Source organism: Phyllobates terribilis, unplaced genomic scaffold (genome assembly GCF_046119375.1).
Source record: "Phyllobates terribilis strain yellow unplaced genomic scaffold, ASM4611937v1 Scaffold_13__5_contigs__length_258822181, whole genome shotgun sequence".
Classification (NCBI taxonomy): domain Eukaryota; kingdom Metazoa; phylum Chordata; class Amphibia; order Anura; family Dendrobatidae; genus Phyllobates; species Phyllobates terribilis.
Window position 1 is genome coordinate 158,796,926 of NW_027362773.1, and position 13,328 is coordinate 158,810,253.

The 13,328-nt window shown below is 45.9% G+C and overlaps 1 protein-coding gene across 1 annotated transcript in view; it reads right to left on the reverse strand.

Annotated features, from left to right (window-relative positions):
- CHST1 (carbohydrate sulfotransferase 1) overlaps nucleotides 1-13,328 on the reverse strand; it is a 101,799-nt gene that overhangs the window by 65,361 nt on the left and 23,110 nt on the right. The window lies entirely within an intron of this gene.

Sequence of the window (13,328 nt, forward strand, 5' to 3'; positions counted from 1 at the left end):
ATCAGCCAATCCAGAAGGGACCGTATGGTAACATCCAACAAGAGAAGGTCTGCTGGGTGAAGTGTATAAGGAATACAGTCGCCTCTCACTTCTTGGGGGTGTCAGCTGTAGATCTTTGTATTCATGTCGGCCGCCGTTACCTTCAGCTCACACACTAACATTACACGTAATGTACACGGTCAGCACTAGGGGGCTCCACTGTTTTCCTACAGTCACACGAGGATGACGCATTTTTCCCATTATTTTTTTTTTTTACCTAATTGACGAATGTGTAACTAAATTAAGTAGAAATGATTCAGGTTTGGCAGATTTTCTTTCCATCACTTCCTGGAATCTGTCTCACAATGTTCATCTGCCACTGAATCATTTTAAGGTAATTATGTAGCGTAATTATCTCATCATTTTAGTCATTCGCACTGAATTAAAGGGGCCTGGAGAGCGATGGTGGCACAGTCCTGGGCAGCATGATGGGCAGATGAGAATAATTGTCCATTGTGAAGTCTGGTGACTCCTCACTGCGGCTCATCCAGAGCGTATAGCACTAACAGAATCAGTCTCTTAAAGGCAAATCGCCCTAACATGGTACAACCTGCATGTACTCCGGTAGCCGGGGCGTGTAGAGATATCGTGCTTCCACAAAGTCAAATGATAAAGTTCTGACTTTCTGAAGTTACCACTAGGTGGCGCTCACAGCATACAGATTTATACAGTTCCTATTGGATCCATGGGAGGTGTAAAGCTCTGTATTCCAGCGTTTCCCATCCAGGGAGCCCTTCATCAGGGGGCACCAAAAACAAGACCTGTCATTTTTACAATACAGAAGACAGAATATTTTCAGATTTCTCATGGAGTATTAACCATTTCTGAGCAAAATTATAACACTGGATAAGAATCACAGAATGCTTTTCCCGGCCGTCTCATACATACAGGCAGGGGGGTGGCGTTTAGGATCCCCAGGACTGGACACATTTTTAGGGGCTTCCCTGCTGTAATGGCTGGGAATCATTGCTGTATGCAGAGAGGTCCCCCTAGTGGTGGCTGCAGGTAATCAATATCCCCACCCTGAAAGGAAGCCGCGGTGCAATCTTCCATCACTGCTACTGCGACATTGTAGCTGAACAAACTACAAAAAAAGGTCCATGGAAAAATACAAAATGACAAGAAATGAATGCAAATATTTCATAGAAGGCTATAAATTGTAATGGTGCATGGATGCCCCGACAGGGCGTCTGTGCTTGGCACATCAGGGCAGCTATTTGGGCGATCTATCCTAAAAAGGATTGGAAATCCCTTTACAAGGATTAGATACTTTCCTTCAGTCCTAAAAACAAATGGAGCCTTCCCTTGTCTCTGCTTCTGTTCGTCAGTCTGTCAAGCTGCATACAGACATGACAGGGAGGCTGCCATTCAGATGGGGGAGACCAGTGAAAAATGACAGGAGGAAATGCATGCTGGGAAGAGAGGGAAAGGAAGTTCCAGCACCTATAGTACTGGTAGAGTGCTGATGAAGAGGAACCTCCCACTGAAAAAGAGTGGATGACAAGTGTCTGAGCTTGAAGTTGGGGACAATTCCTGGACTTATTATACTTTTATCATATAGGCTTTCTCCTAGAACGCCCACAAACTTCACTGAACAGACACATATGGCCCCCGCTTTACTCAGGCTCAGTGTGAATGCAGCCCCCCGCTCAGTTTACAGGACAGGGGTCAGGGGAGGCATATGTGATGCACAAAGCTTTACTATGCAGAAGTCTATGGAGCTCACTGACAATCTCAGTCTGTGGCACCATATGGCGGTGTGCGGACATCCCATTGCTGTATACTATGAAGTGACCCAGCTTTTACACATGTTCGTGCGGCTTCAGCGACACCTCATAGAAATGTATAGTTGGCGCCATTTCATAGTGACTGCGCTCTGCTCTTACTGTGCTCCAATGTGCAAGGCGTCAACCGGAACATTGCGGCACAGCAGTGCCAACATAGCGCTCATTCACTAGTCACAGAGCTCATTCACTAGTCACAGAGCTCATTCACTAGTCACAAAGCACATTCACTAGTCACAGAGCTCATTCACTAGTCACAAAGCACATTCACTTGTCACAGAGCTCATTTACTAGTCACAGAGTTCATTCACTAGTCACAGAGCTCATTCACTAGTCACAAAGCACATTCACTAGTCACAGAGCTCATTCTCTAGTCACAGAGCGGCGCTCATTCACTAGTCACAGAGCTCATTCACTAGTCACAGAGCACATTCACTAGTCACAGAGCTCATTCACTAGTCACAGAGCTCATACACTAGTCACAGCGGCGCTCATTCACTAGTCACAGAGCTCATTCACTAGTCACAGAGCACATTCACTAGTCACAGAGCTCATTCACTAGTCACAGAGCTCATACACTAGTCACAGAGCGGCGCTCATTCACTAGTCACAGAGCACATTCACTAGTCACAGAGCTCATTCACTAGTCACAGAGCACATTCACTAGTCACAGAGCTCATTCACTAGTCACAGAGCTCATTCACTAGTCACAGAGCTCATTCACTAGTTTCAGAGCTCATTCACTAGTCACAGAGCTCATTCACTAGTCACAGAGCACATTCACTAATCACAGAGCTCATTCACTAGTCACAGAGCGGCGGTCATTCAGTAGTCACAGAGCACATTCACTAGTCACAGAGCTCATTCACTAGTCACAGAGCTCATTCACTAGTCACAGAGATCATTCACTAGTCACAGAGCTCATTCACTAGTCACAGAGATCATTCACTAGTCACAGAGCACATTCACTAGTCACAGAGCTCATTCACTAGTCACAGAGCACATTCACTAGTCACAGAGCTCATTCACTAGTCACAGAGCTCATTCACTAGTCACAGAGCGGCGCTCATTCACTAGTCACAGAGCTCATTCACTAGTCTCAGAGCTCATTCACTAGTCACAGAGCTCATTCACTAGTCACAGAGCACATTCACTAGTCACAGAGCTCATTCACTAGTCACAGAGCTCATTCACTAGTCACAGAGCGGCGGTCATTCACTAGTCACAGAGCACATTCACTAGTCACAGAGCTCATTCACTAGTCACAGAGCTCATTCACTAGTCACAGAGCTCATTCACTAGTCACAGAGCTCATTCACTAGTCACAGAGATCATTCACTAGTCACAGAGCTCATTCACTAGTCACAGAGCACATTCACTAGTCACAGAGCACATTCACTAGTCACAGAGCTCATTCACTAGTCACAGAGCGGCGCTCATTCACTAGTCACAGAGCTCATTCACTAGTCTCAGAGCTCATTCACTAGTCACAGAGCTCATTCACTAGTCACAGAGCACATTCACTAGTCACAGAGCACATTCACTAGTCACAGAGCTCATTCACTAGTCACAGAGCACATTCACTAGACACAGAGCTCATTCACTAGTCACAGAGCACATTCACTAGTCACAGAGCTCATTCACTAGTAACAGAGCTCATTCACTAGTCACAGAGCTCATTCACTAGTTTCAGAGCTCATTCACTAGTCACAGAGCTCATTCACTAGTCACAGAGCACATTCACTAGTCACAGAGCTCATTCACTAGTCACAGAGCGGCGGTCATTCAGTAGTCACAGAGCACATTCACTAGTCACAGAGCTCATTCACTAGTCACAGAGCTCATTCACTAGTCACAGAGATCATTCACTAGTCACAGAGCTCATTCACTAGTCACAGAGATCATTCACTAGTCACAGAGCACATTCACTAGTCACAGAGCTCATTCACTAGTCACAGAGCACATTCACTAGTCACAGAGCTCATTCACTAGTCACAGAGCTCATTCACTAGTCACAGAGCGGCGCTCATTCACTAGTCACAGAGCTCATTCACTAGTCTCAGAGCTCATTCACTAGTCACAGAGCTCATTCACTAGTCACAGAGCACATTCACTAGTCACAGAGCTCATTCACTAGTCACAGAGCTCATTCACTAGTCACAGAGCGGCGGTCATTCACTAGTCACAGAGCACATTCACTAGTCACAGAGCTCATTCACTAGTCACAGAGCTCATTCACTAGTCACAGAGATCATTCACTAGTCACAGAGCTCATTCACTAGTCACAGAGATCATTCACTAGTCACAGAGCTCATTCACTAGTCACAGAGCACATTCACTAGTCACAGAGCACATTCACTAGTCACAGAGCTCATTCACTAGTCACAGAGCGGCGCTCATTCACTAGTCACAGAGCTCATTCACTAGTCTCAGAGCTCATTCACTAGTCACAGAGCTCATTCACTAGTCACAGAGCACATTCACTAGTCACAGAGCACATTCACTAGTCACAGAGCTCATTCACTAGTCACAGAGCACATTCACTAGACACAGAGCTCATTCACTAGTCACAGAGCACATTCACTAGTCACAGAGCTCATTCACTAGTCACAGAGCACATTCACTAGTCACAGAGCACATTCACTAGTCACAGAGCACATTCACTAGTCACAGAGCTCATTCACTAGTCACAGAGCACATTCACTAGTCACAGAGCGGCGCTCATTCACTAGTCACAGAGCACATTCACTAGTCACAGAGCTCATTCACTGGTTACAGAGCACATTCACTAGTCACAGAGCTCATTCACTAGTCACAGAGCACATTCACTAGTCACAGAGCACATTCACTAGTCACAGAGCTCATTCACTAGTCACAGAGCGCCGCTCATTCACTAGTCACAGAGCTCATTCACAAGTCACAGAGCGCCGCTCATTCACTAGTCACAGAGCACATTCACTAGTCACAGAGCTCATTCACTAGTCACAGAGCTCATTCACTAGTCACAGAGCACCGCTCATTCACTAGTCACAGAGCTCATTCACTAGTCACAGAGTACATTCACTAGTCACAGAGCGCCGCTCATTCACTAGTCACAGAGCTCATTCACTAGTCACAGAGCACATTCACTAGTCACAGAGCACATTGACTAGTCACAGAGATCATTCACTAGTCACAGAGCGCCGCTCATTCACTAGTCACAGAGCTCATTCACTAGTCACAGAGCACAATCACTAGTCACAGATCACATTCACTAGTCACAGAGCACATTCACTAGTCAAAGAGCGCCGCTCATTCACTAGTCACAGAGCTCATTCACTAGTCACAGAGCTTATTCACTAGTCACAGAGCTCATTCACTAGTCACAGAGCTCATTCACTAGTCACAGAGCACATTCACTAGTCAAAGAGCGCCGCTCATTCACTAGTCACAGAGCTCATTCACTAGTCACAGAGCACATTCACTAGTCACAGAGCGGCGCTCATTCACTAGTCACAGAGCACATTCACTAGTCACAGAGCTTATTCACTAGTCACAGAGCTCATTCACTAGTCACAGAGCTCATTCACTAGTCACAGAACTCATTCACTAGTCACAGAGCTCATTCACTAGTCACAGAGCTCATTCACTAGTCACAGAGCACATTCACTAGTCACAGAACTCATTCACTAGTCACAAAGCGCTGCTCATTCACTTGTCACAGAGCTCATTCACTAGTCACAGAGCTCATTCACTAGTCACAGAGCACATTCAATAGTCACAGAGCTCATTCACTAGTCACAGAGCTCATTCACTAGTCACAGAGATCATTCACTAGTCACAGAGCACATTCACTAGTCACAGAGCTCATTCACTAGTCACAGAGCACATTCACTAGTCACAGAGCTCTTTCACTAGTCACAGAGCTCATTCACTAGTCACAGAGCGGCGCTCATTCACTAGTCACAGAGCTCATTCACTAGTCTCAGAGCTCATTCACTAGTCACAGAGCACATTCACTAGTCACAGAGCACATTCACTAGTCACAGAGCTTATTCACTAGTCACAGAGCGGCACTCATTCACTAGTCACAGAGCACATTCACTAGTCACAGAGCACATTCACTAGTCACAAAGCTCATTCACTAGTCACAGAGCACATTCACTAGACACAGAGCTCATTCACTAGTCACAGAGCACATTCACTAGTCACAGAGCTCATTCACTAGTCTCAGAGCTCATTCACTAGTCACAGAGCTCATTCACTAGTCACAGAGCATATTCACTAGTCACAGAGCGCCGCTCATTCACTAGTCACAGAGCACATTCACTAGTCACAGAGCGGCGCTCATTCACTAGTCACAGAGCACATTCACTAGTCACAGAGCTCATTCACTGGTTACAGAGCACATTCACTAGTCACAGAGCACATTCACTAGTCACAGAGCGGCGCTTATTCACTAGTCACAGAGCACATTCACTAGTCACAGAGCTCATTCACTGGTTACAGAGCACATTCACTAGTCACAGAGCTCATTCACTAGTCACAGAGCACATTCACTAGTCACAGAGCACATTCACTAGTCACAGAGCTCATTCACTAGTCACAGAGCGCTGCTCATTCACTAGTCACAGAGCGCCGCTTATTCACTAGTCACAGAGCTCATTCACTAGTCACAGAGCACATTCACTAGTCACAGAGCACCGCTCATTCACTAGTCACAGAGCTCATTCACTAGTCACAGAGCACATTCACTAGTCACAGAGCTCATTCACTAGTCACAGAGCTCACTCACTAGTCACAGAGCACATTCACTAGTTACAGAGCTCATTCACTAGTCACAGAGCTCATTCACTAGTCACAGAGCACATTCACTAGTTACAGAGCTCATTCACTAGTCACAGAGCACATTCACTAGTCACAGAGCGGCGCTCATTCACTAGTTACAGAGCTCATTCACTAGTCACAGAGCTCATTCACTAGTCACAGAGCGCCGCTCATTCACTAGTTACAGAGCTCATTCACTAGTCACAGAGCACATTCACTAGTCACAGAGCGGCGCTCATTCACTAGTTACAGAGCACATTCACTAGTTACAGAGCTCATTCACTAGTCACAGAGCACATTCACTAGTCACAGAGCGCTGCTCATTCACTAGTCACAGAGCGCCGCTCATTCACTAGTCACAGAGCACATTCACTAGTTACAGAGCACATTCACTAGTTACAGAGCTCATTCACTAGTTACAGAGCACATTCACTAGTTACAGAGCTCATTCACTAGTCACAGAGCGGCGCTCATTCACTAGTCACAGAGCTCTTTCACTAGTCACAGAGCACATTCACTAGTCACAGAGCTCATTCACTAGTCACAGAGCTCATTCACTAGTCACAGAGCACCGCTCATTCACTAGTCACAGAGCTCATTCACTAGTCACAAAGCACATTCACTAGTCACAGAACTCATTCACTAGTCACAGAGCGGCGCTCATTCACTAGTCACAGAGCTCATTCACTAGTCACAGAGCACATTCACTAGTCACAGAGCTCATTCACTAGTCACAGAGCGGCGCTCATTCACTAGTCACAGAGCTCATTCACTAGTCACAGAGCACATTCACTAGTCACAGAGCTCATTCACTAGTCACAGAGCACATTCTCTAGTCACAGAGCTCATTCACTAGTCACAGAGCGCCGCTCATTCACTAGTCACAGAGCTCATTCACTAGTCACAGAGCACATTCACTAGTCACAGAGCTCATTCACTAGTCACAGAGCGCCGCTCATTCACTAGTCACAGAGCTCATTAACTAGTCACAGAGCTCATTCACTAGTCACAGAGCGCCGCTCATTCACTAGTCACAGAGCTCATTCACTAGTCACAGAGCACCGCTCATTCACTAGTCACAGAGCTCATTCACTAGTCACAGAGCACATTCACTAGTCACAGAGCACATTCACTAGTCACAGAGCAGATTCACTAGTCACAGAGCGCAGCTCATTCACTAGTCACAGAGCTCATTCACTAGTCACAGAGCACCGCTCATTCACTAGTCACAGAGCTCATTCACTAGTCACAGAGCACATTCACTAGTCACAGAGCACATTCACTAGTCACAGAGCACATTCACTAGTCACAGAGCGCCGCTCATTCACTAGTCACAGAGCTTATTCACTAGTCACAGAGCGCCGCTCATTCACTAGTCACAGAGCTCATTCACTAGTCACAGAGCTCATTCACTAGTCACAGAGCGCCGGTCATTCACTAGTCACAGAGGTCATTCACTAGTCACAGAGCACATTCACTAGTCACAGAGCGCCGCTCATTCACTAGTCACAGAGCTCATTCACTAGTCACAGAGCTCATTCACTAGTCACAGAGCGCCGCTCATTCACTAGTCACAGAGCTCATTCACTAGTCACAGAGGTCATTCACTAGTCACAGAGGTCATTCACTAGTCACAGAGCTCATTCACTAGTCACAGAGCGCCGGTCATTCGCTAGTCACAGAGCTCATTCACTAGTCACAGAGGTCATTCACTAGTCACAGAGCTCATTCACTAGTCACAGAGCTCATTCACTAGTCACAGAGCGCCGCTCATTCACTAGTCACAGAGCTCATTCACTAGTCACAGAGCTCATTCACTAGTTATACAGCACATTCACTAGTCACAGAGCTCATTCACTAGTCACAGAGCTCATTCACTAGTCATACAGCACATTCACTAGTCACAGAGCACATTCACTAGTCACAGAGCTCATTCACTGGTTACAGAGCACATTCACTAGTCACAGAGCTCATTCACTAGTCACAGATCACATTCACTAGTCACAGAGCACATTCACTAGTCACAGAGCTCATTCACTAGTCACAGAGCGCTGCTCATTCACTAGTCACAGAGCGCCGCTTATTCACTAGTCACAGAGCTCATTCACTAGTCACAGAGCACATTCACTAGTCACAGAGCACCGCTCATTCACTAGTCACAGAGCTCATTCACTAGTCACAGAGCACATTCACTAGTCACAGAGCTCATTCACTAGTCACAGAGCTCACTCACTAGTCACAGAGCACATTCACTAGTTACAGAGCTCATTCACTAGTCACAGAGCTCATTCACTAGTCACAGAGCACAATCACTAGTTACAGAGCGGCGCTCATTCACTAGTTACAGAGCTCATTCACTAGTCACAGAGCTCATTCACTAGTCACAGAGCGCCTCTCATTCACTAGTTACAGAGCTCATTCACTAGTCACAGAGCACATTCACTAGTCACAGAGCGGCGCTCATTCACTAGTTACAGAGCACATTCACTATTTACAGAGCTCATTCACTAGTCAAAGAGCACATTCACTAGTCACAGAGCGCCGCTCATTCACTAGTCACAGAGCGCCGCTCATTCACTAGTCACAGAGCACATTCACTAGTTACAGAGCACATTCACTAGTTACAGAGCTCATTCACTAGTTACAGAGCACATTCACTAGTTACAGAGCTCATTCACTAGTCACAGAGCGGCGCTCATTCACTAGTCACAGAGCTCTTTCACTAGTCACAGAGCACATTCACTAGTCACAGAGCTCATTCACTAGTCACAGAGCTCATTCACTAGTCACAGAGCACCGCTCATTCACTAGTCACAGAGCTCATTCACTAGTCACAAAGCACATTCACTAGTCACAGAGCTCATTCACTAGTCACAGAGCGGCGCTCATTCACTAGTCACAGAGCTCATTCACTAGTCACAGAGCTCATTCACTAGTCACAGAGCACATTCACTAGTCACAGAGCTCATTCACTAGTCACAGAGCGGCGCTCATTCACTAGTCACAGAGCTCATTCACTAGTCACAGAGCACATTCACTAGTCACAGAGCTCATTCACTAGTCACAGAGCGCCGCTCATTCACTAGTCACTGAGCTCATTCACTAGTCACAGAGCACATTCACTAGTCACAGAGCTCATTCACTAGTCACAGAGCGCCGGTCATTCACTAGTCACAGAGCTCATTCACTAGTCACAGAGCTCATTCACTAGTCACAGAGAGCCGCTCATTCACTAGTCACAGAGCTCATTCACTAGTCACAGAGCACCGCTCATTCACTAGTCACAGAGCTCATTCACTAGTCACAGAGCACATTCACTAGTCACAGAGCTCATTCACTAGTCACAGAGCGCAGCTCATTCACTAGTCACAGAGCTCATTCACTAGTCACAGAGCACCGCTCATTCACTAGTCACAGAGCTCATTCACTAGTCACAGAGCACATTCACTAGTCACAGAGCACATTCACTAGTCACAGAGCTCATTCACTAGTCACAGAGCACATTCACTAGTCACAGAGCTTATTCACTAGTCACAGAGCTTATTCACTAGTCACAGAGCGCCGCTCATTCACTAGTGACAGAGCTCATTCACTAGTCACAGAGCTCATTCACTAGTCACAGAGCGCCGGTCATTCACTAGTCACAGAGGTCATTCACTAGTCACAGAGCACATTCACTAGTCACAGAGCGCCGCTCATTCACTAGTCACAGAGCTCATTCACTAGTCACAGAGCTCATTCAGTAGTCACAGAGCGCCGCTCATTCACTAGTCACAGAGCTCATTCACTAGTCACAGAGGTCATTCACTAGTCACAGAGGTCATTCACTAGTCACAGAGCTCATTCACTAGTCACAGAGCGCCGCTCATTCACTAGTCACAGAGGTCATTCACTAGTCACAGAGCTCATTCACTAGTCACAGAGCTCATTCACTAGTCACAGAGCGCCGCTCATTCACTAGTCACAGAGCTCATTCACTAGTCACAGAGCTCATTCACTAGTTATACAGCACATTCACTAGTCACAGAGCTCATTCACTAGTCACAGAGCTCATTCACTAGTCACAGAGCTCATTCACTAGTCATACAGCACATTCACTAGTCACAGAGCTCATTCACTAGTCACAGAGCGCTGCTCATTCACTAGTCACAGAGCTCATTCACTAGTCACAGAGCACATTCACTAGTCACAGAGCTCATTCACTAGTCATACAGCACATTCACTAGTCACAGAGCGCTGCTCATTCACTAGTCACAGAGCTCATTCACTAGTCACAGAGCTCATTCACTAGTCACAGAGCGCTGCTCATTCACTAGTCACAGAGCTCATTCACTAGTCACAGAGCTCATTTACTAGTCATACAGCACATTCACTAGTCACAGAGCTCATTCACTAGTCACAGAGCTCATTCACTAGTCACAGAGCGCCGCTCATTCACTAGTCACAGAGCTCATTCACTAGTCATACAGCACATTCACTAGTCACAGAGCTCATTCACTAGTCACAGAGCTCATTCACTAGTCATACAGCACATGCACTAGTCACAGAGCTCATTCACTAGTCACAGAGCGCTGCTCATTCACTAGTCACAGAGCTCATTCACTAGTCACAGAGCGCTGCTCATTCACTAGTCACAGAGCTCATTCACTAGTCACAGAGCACATTCACTAGTCACAGAGCTCATTCACTAGTCATACAGCACATTCACTAGTCACAGAGCGCTGCTCATTCACTAGTCACAGAGCTCATTCACTAGTCACAGAGCTCATTCACTAGTCACAGAGCGCTGCTCATTCACTAGTCACAGAGCTCATTCACTAGTCACAGAGCTCATTCACTAGTCATACAGCACATTCACTAGTCACAGAGCTCATTCACTAGTCACAGAGCGCCGCTCATTCACTAGTCACAGAGCTCATTCACTAGTCATACAGCACATTCACTAGTCACAGAGCTCATTCACTAGTCACAGAGCTCATTCACTAGTCATACAGCACATGCACTAGTCACAGAGCTCATTCACTAGTCACAGAGCGCTGCTCATTCACTAGTCACAGAGCTCATTCACTAGTCACAGAGCACATTCACTAGTCACAGAGCTCATTCACTAGTCACAGAGCGCTGCTCATTCAGATACATTTTATGTCACCTTGCTGTATGGAGACTGTACTGCAGGGATGTAACAACAGAGGGGGGAGATGGAAATGTTGCACCCGGCCCTGTTGATACTGTTTATAGGAGGCTTTCATATAGTACAAAACTCTGCTGCTGTCACTGTTTATGGGGGCACCCTGCAGACAGTATTGTTTATTGTTGGTAATGTTTACTTACGGGGGCACTCTGCTGGCAGTATTGTTTATATTCTGCACTGATTATGGGGGCACACTGCTGGCAGTATAATTTAATTTTGACATTGGTTATGGGGTCACTGCAGCCATGATCATTTATTTCTAGCAATGTTTATGGGGGCACCCTGCTGACAGTATTGTTTATTCCTGGAACCCATTATGGGGCACTTTGCTGGCAGTATTATTTTTTTATGGCACTGATTATGGGGGTACTCTTCCTTCAGTATTGTTTCTGACACTGATTATGGGGGTACTCTTACAGTATTATTTATTGCTGACACTGATTATGGGGGTACTCTTTTTACAGTATTGTTTCTGACACTGATTATGGGGGCACTCTTCTTTCAGTATTGTTTATGACACTGATTATGGGGGCACTCTTCTTTCAGTATTGTTTCTGACACTGATTATGGGGGAACTCTTCTTTCAGTATTGTTTCTGACACTGATTATGAGGGCACTCTTCTTTCAGTATTGTTTCTGACACTGATTATGAGGGCACTCTTCTTTCAGTATTGTTTCTGACACTGATTATGGGGGTACTCTTCTTTCAGTATTGTTTCTAACACTGATTATGAGTGTACTGTTACAGTATTATTTATTTCTGACACTGAATATGGGGGCACTCTTCTTTCAGTATTGTTTCTGACACTGATTATGAGGGCACTCTTCTTTCAGTATTGTTTCTGACACTGATTATGGGGGAACTCTTCTTTCAGTATTGTTTCTGACACTGATTATGAGGCACTCTGCTGACAATATTATTTATTCCTGGCACTGATTATGGGGGAACCCTGTTGACAGTATTGTTTATTGCTGGTACTATTTATGGGAGAATCCTGGTGGCAGTATTATTTATTTATGGCACTGTTTATAGGGCACCCTGATGGTGTTGGAGTGGAGGCACCTTGGCTATCCTTATGGACGGTTCTGCTTAAATTAGCAATGGTATGAAGAACCGGACACCCCAGCGGGCACTGAATATGTGGGGCAGTTTTATGTGGGTCACTGGTTACAATGTATATGGAGGGCTTTCATTGTTATTTCGGGTCACAGTACTGATAGTGGTCATCATGGGGCTGATCTCCATCTCAGCAGAAGACCACCCTAATGATGTGACCAAATCTTGAGCTGTCGGCCCACTCTGTGCCGGTAGCCCCTTTCTTTATATGACGACCAGCCCATCATTATCTTCTGGCTTTTGCAGTTTATTTATCAGTCATATTTGCTCATTTCCACTTTCACGATTCATTAAGTCCATAACATTCACACCGGCTCAATTAGATCGACATCTGCCCCCGATCCACCTGCAGCCCCCCCGCTCCGGATATTTACATAATTACTTCTGTATC